The following is a 7,400-nucleotide window of genomic DNA, read 5'->3' as shown; positions in this document are numbered from 1 at the left end:
TTCCTAACATTACAAGAGCCATCTCCAGTGGAACGATATCTAAACTCTATACTGTGATTTGATACTTGATGGATGTGTGAAAACCGTCATCATCAACTAGCATAAAATAGGTCTACTTGAAAACACGAAGATAACAAGATGGTCGAAAGATGATTGCAGACGAAAGATGGATTGAGCAACTCTCGATAGACATCTCTCCACAAAATGGATCTCATCATAAGTCAAAAGATAAGGACAATCTTTCGAAGATCTTCTCCGAGAAAACAAGTTTCAGATAAACTTGTAAAGACAACCTTCATTAAAAATAAAGAAAGAAGAATGTTGTCTCATGAATGCGCAATCATTCGGACAAAAGGTGTCATAGGAATGATTTTCACAAAAGACAAGGAGCATTAATTCCGTTGTGCATTAAAAGTTTCTTACAAAATTGTGCAAAGCATATATCTAAGACGAAACCTTAATTCCGTTGTGCATCGTTCCAAAATGACCAACTTTGAAAAATCGATTAGAGTCTATTCACCCCCCCCCCCCCCCTCTAGAGTCTCTTTGACCCTACCGGGACCAACAAAGTTACTGGAAATATATATATATAAAAAAATTGTATATATATGTTGCAGAAATATGATTATGTAAAGATATATATTTAAAAATGAAAAATGGAATAGAATCATTTAGTATCAACAATTTATAAGGAAAATTTTGTAATTAAAGATGGAAAAGGTTTTGCAAATACGAAATGGAAATATAAGGTTTAGCCAAAATTTGAAATGAATATTAATCGAGATGGAAATTAATAATTTTTACACCAAATGTTATTTTATACTAAGAATATAATGATTGTGTAATTATAAGGTTTAGCCGAGTATGTCAACAAAAAATAAGGTTTAGCCGGGATGAAAAAAATATTAATCTCGGTTATATATTTTATAAAATGTAAAGTTACTTGAAATATTTGAAAAAATTCTGTATATATATATGTTACTGGAAATATAGTTATATAAAGATATATATTATATTTATAAATGGAAAAAAATGAATAGAATCGTTTAGTATCCACAATTTATAAGGAAAATTGTGTAATTAAAGATGGAAATGTTCTTGCAATACGTATGAATGATTCAAAAGAAATTAATTATGACTGATTTTGTAACATATCCTTATCCAAAATCATGGGACCTCATTACAATGGGTATATATAAAGATGTGTAATTATGTGTAGAATGTGTAAGGAAATTAAATATGATCCCCATATATAATTCATTGAACACTGATATTTAAAATCTCTAAAGTTTTAGCACCAGATGCGTATATCTACCCATTGACTACGGATGCGTACATCTACACATTGACTATTAATTGGACAATTTTTTGATCAAATTCATGCAATGATAACATCATAAAAATACAATCGATCCAACTCAATTCTTCAATTGCATTATATAATATTCGATGTAATAATTTATATAATTATATATTGATCCAAATATTATTAAAATATTTTAACAAATTCATTCCGTGCAACGCATAGGCGAAAATACTAGTATATATAGAATTAATTTCTTTTTGCTCTAATCCCTCATTTAATTATGAAATCTTAAATTTAGAGTCCAACAATGGTTAGTTGCATAAAATTCGCAATCAGGAGGAGAGGGAGAATACAATTTTACCTTAAATACAACTCAACTCATTCTTGAAAATCCCTAAAACTCCTGCAAACCTTCGATCAGCTTGTAGGATACGATGGGCGCGCATCGGAGAAGACGCAACCTCTTCTTCTTCCCCAAGATATTCTCGTCGGAATCCTCTCCAAGCTCCCCGCTAAATCGCTAGTACGATTCAGGTGCGTTTCTAAATTCTTTTGCGCTCTCATAGCCGACCATGGCTTTGGCGTTCTGCATCGCAGCTTGTCCTTGACACTTCCCACTAGGGCGGGCATCCTCATCGCTATCATACAGCCAAAGCGGCTCTCCTCCCGTTCCTCCCATGTGTATTACACCATAAATTTCAGCCAAGGGCAGCCGGGAATGCTCCAAGCCAACCGTCTCGGCTACTTGGACGCTGAACCATTTCTGGAAGGCTGTCTACACTCCTCCTCGGATGGCCTGATTTGTATGTCCAGACCCAATGGAGACGTCGTTGTTTGCAACGTTTGCACGGGACAACGTATTTCCCTTCCGACAATCCAATTCCACTTCCCCCATCCATCTTTATCCTGTGCACAGTTGGGGTTTGATTCACAATCTAAAAGATACAAGGTTTTGATGTCAGCCTGTATGATTGATCGAGGCAGCACGCCCATCCGCTTCGAGTATAAGCATTGGGTTTTGACTGTGGGAGTGGACAAATCATGGAGGGAGATCAACTACCCCTTTTCCTACCCCTTCTACCCCTTTGATGACTATGCCTGCTTTAACTTCTGCTATGATACTAGTGTCTACATTGACGGCGTTATCTATTTCTATAATTGGCTCACTAAAGTTGATTGTCCTAGCTTCCACATAGTAGCATTTGAAGTTGGGTCTGAGACTTATTTTTTGATACCATTTCCAACTGAACTATCATCATTATGGGAATATTATGTAGTTTTATCTTCAGCTTGGGAAAAAAATCACTTTCTTAACCAAAATTTTGCATTTCTACAAGTTGATGGAGGTCGACTGGCTATGGTTCGTGTTCGCCCAAGAGAATTCTACATGGATGTTTGGACTTGGGAGAAATCTAAGGAATGCTGGGAGAACATTACTATGACCATTCCATTAGAAGAGGGACTTAGGAGCACATTCCTGCGTCATACTACAAATCATGATGGGGAGATTGTGTTGTTATTTATGAATAGTGAACGGCTTTCCATTTTGATTTGTAATTTGAACACTGAGGTTTGGAGACAATTTGATTTGGGTGGAGTTGAGGAATTTCCAGAAGAAGTTAGAATGTACGGGACCATGGACAATGTGTTTTCTTTGGAGTAGTTGACAAGCGTGGTCTGATATGCTTGGGAAAAATGAGTGCTTCAATTCACAGGATTAATATTTCATTTTTATATATTAGTAAGGTTGTCCATTACACTACGGATATGTAACTTTGCAAGGGGGCGAGGCAATCCCTTTAGTTTATTTGAAGCTAAAGGTTTGAGAAAACAATATAATGCCCATTTTTGGGATTCTTGCTGAACTTCATGTGCAAACAATTGTTGGATTAGTATTTCTCACATGATACGAATTGAAGTATTTATTTCTCACATTATTTTTGCTAAAATTATAAATCCCTATTTTTGTTGATATATATATATATATTATTTATTTTAATTTATCGACTTATTTCCACCTACAATCGTAATTAAGGTGAAAATAAGGGACCACCTACGAATTATTAAAAAACAAAAAACCATTTTAAAAGAAAAATAATTTTTTTGTTAGTATATACAGAATATCATGTTGTCAAAGTAATTTTCCAATTTTTTTATCGAATTGGCTAGATATGGATTGCATGGTCTCACTATTCTATAAGAAAAATGCACGACCACTAATTAAAGGTATATGCACAATAAATTTTATTTATGTATAATAGCTAGTAAATTACACAAAACTAGTAAACCCTCTCCTGAGTCTCATTATTCTAGTTTGAAGTTTTGATATGATGGAACAGGTAAATTAGGAATATGCTTCAATAGAATTATAGAATACATTTTTTCTGTTGTAATTCGCCCTATCAACTCGTTGGTTCTCGCGTGATGTTTGCACGGTAATGCTTGGAGATTGTATGTATATGAGTATATAGAATAGATAAGTAAAAGGGGAGGAAGAACACAATGTATAGAACACAATCACATGAGACTATCTTTTCATTAAGCTTTCACCCTCAATTTATAGGGATGATTACAACCTTTCACATCCTTTAACATAAGTAATGAAATAAGTAAAGGCTAACAAAAGGTCACAAGTTTAATGGTCATAATAATAAAATATTTATAACACTTCCCCTTGGCCATTAAATAATTATACTCATGCCTCGTTAAAAACCTCGCTAGAAAAACCTAGACGAGGAAAAGAGTACACGAAGTATGTTGATCCATGTGTTGCATCGGTTGCCTCATTAAAAACCTTAGCCTAAGAAAAAATCCAGTGGGAAAAAACTTAGCTAGCCAAGGAAAAGAGTACAACCATAAGCCTTCTGGGCATAATCTCCAAGATTTCAAGAGTCTTCAGGACTATTCACTCAAGTGCACCGACATCGGTTGCCTCATTAAAAACCTTAGCTTGAGAAAACCCTGGGGGGGAAACTTAGCTAAGGGAAAAAACCTTAGCTTGAGAAAACCCAGTGGGAAAAACTTAGCTAAGGGAAAAAAAGTACAACCATATGCTTTCGTAGCATAATCTTCAAGATATCAAAAGTCCTCTAGATTTTCCATTTTAGCACAGCTAGGGGTTGTCGCTCCCCCTGAAGATAACATTCTTCTAAGCCTACGCATCCCAATTTTAGGCAGAGACATAGTGAACATATATGCAAGATTGTTCAGTGAGGCAAACATTCTCAACAAGAATTTTACAACTCTTCTAGAGTTCGTGTGTGTAGAAGGACTTAGGTGCAACATGTTTTGTAAGGTTCCCCTTAAAAAAATTATTACTTGCTTGTGCAACACAATCTTATTTGTCCTCATATGGGGCATTGGGGTTAAAAATATAACATAACCAGTTTTGGACTTGGCATCATAGGGATCAAATAAAAGAACCAGTGCTCAAGTAGCCCATCAAGACCACATATGGGTTTCTCACATAAACATCAAAAACTTTGTACCTCGAAGGTGCTGAAGGATATGTTAAAATACCATTCCAATTTTCATTGTAGGGGGGGAACACTAAATGTTGCTAGCAATTTCATCGCAAATTCAATATCAAGCCTGATGCGATTATGGAACTTCTAGTTCAATAATAGTGCTCCAAAAGTAATGAAGTAATGGACTTCCAGTCCTTAAATATCCTCATTATAATCTTCATGTCTAAATGGTCATTTATCTACTTCAAGAGATTATTGGGCAACCGTTTGTGTGATAAATAAATACTACTTGTCTATATAAAACATCTTCAAGATATTTTTCAAGTAAGCTAACTGGTGTATAAAACTTCTTCAAGGAGAAGCTCGATCTTCAGGTCGAGACAATACTTGGATTTCCAAGTCTTTTATTTCAAAACTTCGTCTTTCGACATGAGCTGACATCACCAAGCTCTCTATGTGTTTCAATAACATTTAAATCATCATTACCAACTGAGATAATAAACAAATAACTCCATTAACAATTCTTTAACGAACACATAATGGTACATATTTGCATATTCCTTCTTCGGGAGGAAAACACTCAGTCAATAATATTCAAGTCATACAAAGACTTTAGTAGTTTAATGATACTCGTTGCCATTTTCACTTTCCTAATTTCAAAAGTGTTGAATCCATCAGGGATTTACAAATAAATATTAGTGTCTAATGACCAGTAATTAGTTTGCGGTCATGATACTCATCAACTGCATATCTAAATTTATAATTCACTGCCAATGATGTTAATTAGCGGAACGTAATGCAGTTTTAGCGAGTTGAGCTATATATGCCTTAATTGCCCTTTTATACATAAAAAAAAATAAATCAGGGCACTACTGTGCCTAGCTCTGGATCCAGATTCTCATTTACTAAGAGCAATTTATAAGGCAATTGTGTTGTCGACAACTATAACATTTTTCATAAATTTCTCCCATATATATAAAATAATGGCCATTTCTAATTCAACCAGACTCTAGCCATTTCCCAAAGATATTTTTATCTGGTCGTTCCGCATCCCTAGTATTATGATTTTGGGTGCACCTATAATTTTATTGGAATTTTTCGCATTCCAGATGAATGTCTTCTGGACGAATATCTGCAGGACATACTTAGCTTCTTTAAGCGATTTCAAGAGTGACGAAATTTTCTACTAGATATAGCTTTCCGCGGATTCTTGTCTTTTATACCAACATGTCTCCATGCTTCTGGTGTCAAGGAGCATTGGTAAATACATACGGTCCAAGTTCGGGAAGATACAAGGGACCAAATCACTTTTTTTATCAGTATATATATATTGGCAGATTAATTATCTTCTGAACTTGCATTTCAGTTTATTTCTTATGAACTTCTAGTTCAGTCAACCTAGTACGTGGATTCAAATATTGAAGATCAATCATTCATAGAATTTCTTGACATTCTATAAAATTTGAGCTCTTATCTCCCCCTAATGTCGTGAAATGATCTTCATAAAGTGTGCAGTCAACGTACATAATTATATATTGATCCCTTATAATGGGCTCTAAAGATTTAAATATCAGACGGAAGTTCATAATCAACATATACATGCCCACAATGTACGCTATGGTGGTGATATAGGAAAAAGGCTGCACATTGTGAATAAAACGCAGATGGAAAATGTTTGATTTTATACCACGTACTAGGTGTTAGGGGGAATACTTATGATATGCAGCAGGCCAGATTGTGATAACAACAATAACATATAAAACTGATGTCCTCAACAAGAAAATATATAATTGCCCAAGGCGATGCACTAGCTCAAGCTATACTATAAAATCATGTGGGTATTTAAAGCCTTTAAAAGTGCATCGCAATATATGAAGTACCCAAAACACATATGCAATCATCTAAGAGTAACACATATAATCAGATATGAAAGCATACATATCAAATGATATTATACGGGTACACAACAATCATAAGGAAGTTGGAAGCTTGTCAAATAAAATAGATCTTCAGGATCTCCAAAAAATCCTTATCCTCAACTTTACATTAGTTCACTCACTGGTTTGGGAATTGCTTCGTGCAAATTTACATGATATAATTCACTCCCTCATTTGTTTCGGACAAACTGATATGAAATAATTTATTCCTTCGTTTGCTTCAGGCAAATTGATATGATATAATTCATTCTCTCATTTGTTTCGGGCAAACTGATATGATATAATTCGCTTCTGTCTTCCAAACCAATAACATCTAAATTAATCATATCATGTATCACTTTGTTTCTTATTCTGAGCTCGAAACACGTACCACACCGGTTATAATCTCGATCGCAACCCCTTATAAAGTTACTCAACTAGGTAACTGTTGAGATTAACCAGCACCAGAAAAATAATAATGGCAGTAAAGAAGACAAGATTTATGTGGTTCGACAATGTGCCTACATCCACGGGAGTGAAAGTATTCTCTTATTATTTGTGATGGTGATCCAGGTGATGAGATACATTCAATATATTTATATGCATATAATCTCCCTTTCACTCCTATTCCTTATATGAGACAAACTCATATTCCTAATCCTTATATGAGACAAACACAACAAATCTCCACCTTGGCGAATATGCTCTCTC

General features: G+C 34.7%; 1 long non-coding RNA gene across 1 annotated transcript; it reads right to left on the bottom strand.

Moving 5' to 3' along the window:
• Positions 1-1,776: 1,776 nt before the first annotated feature.
• On the bottom strand, positions 1,777-3,078 carry LOC109188746. Its single transcript, XR_002055490.1, has 2 exons — positions 2,622-3,078; positions 1,777-2,374 (listed from the first exon to the last, which is right to left on the bottom strand). It is a non-coding gene; the product is annotated as an uncharacterized LOC109188746 (long non-coding RNA).
• Positions 3,079-7,400: the final 4,322 nt, after the last annotated feature.

The sequence above is a fragment of the Ipomoea nil genome, unplaced genomic scaffold, assembly GCF_001879475.1.
Source record: "Ipomoea nil cultivar Tokyo-kokei standard unplaced genomic scaffold, Asagao_1.1 scaffold1493, whole genome shotgun sequence".
Taxonomy (NCBI): domain Eukaryota; kingdom Viridiplantae; phylum Streptophyta; class Magnoliopsida; order Solanales; family Convolvulaceae; genus Ipomoea; species Ipomoea nil.
The sequence above is the reverse complement of the archived record's forward strand: the minus strand, read 5'-3'. Positions and strand labels throughout refer to the sequence as shown.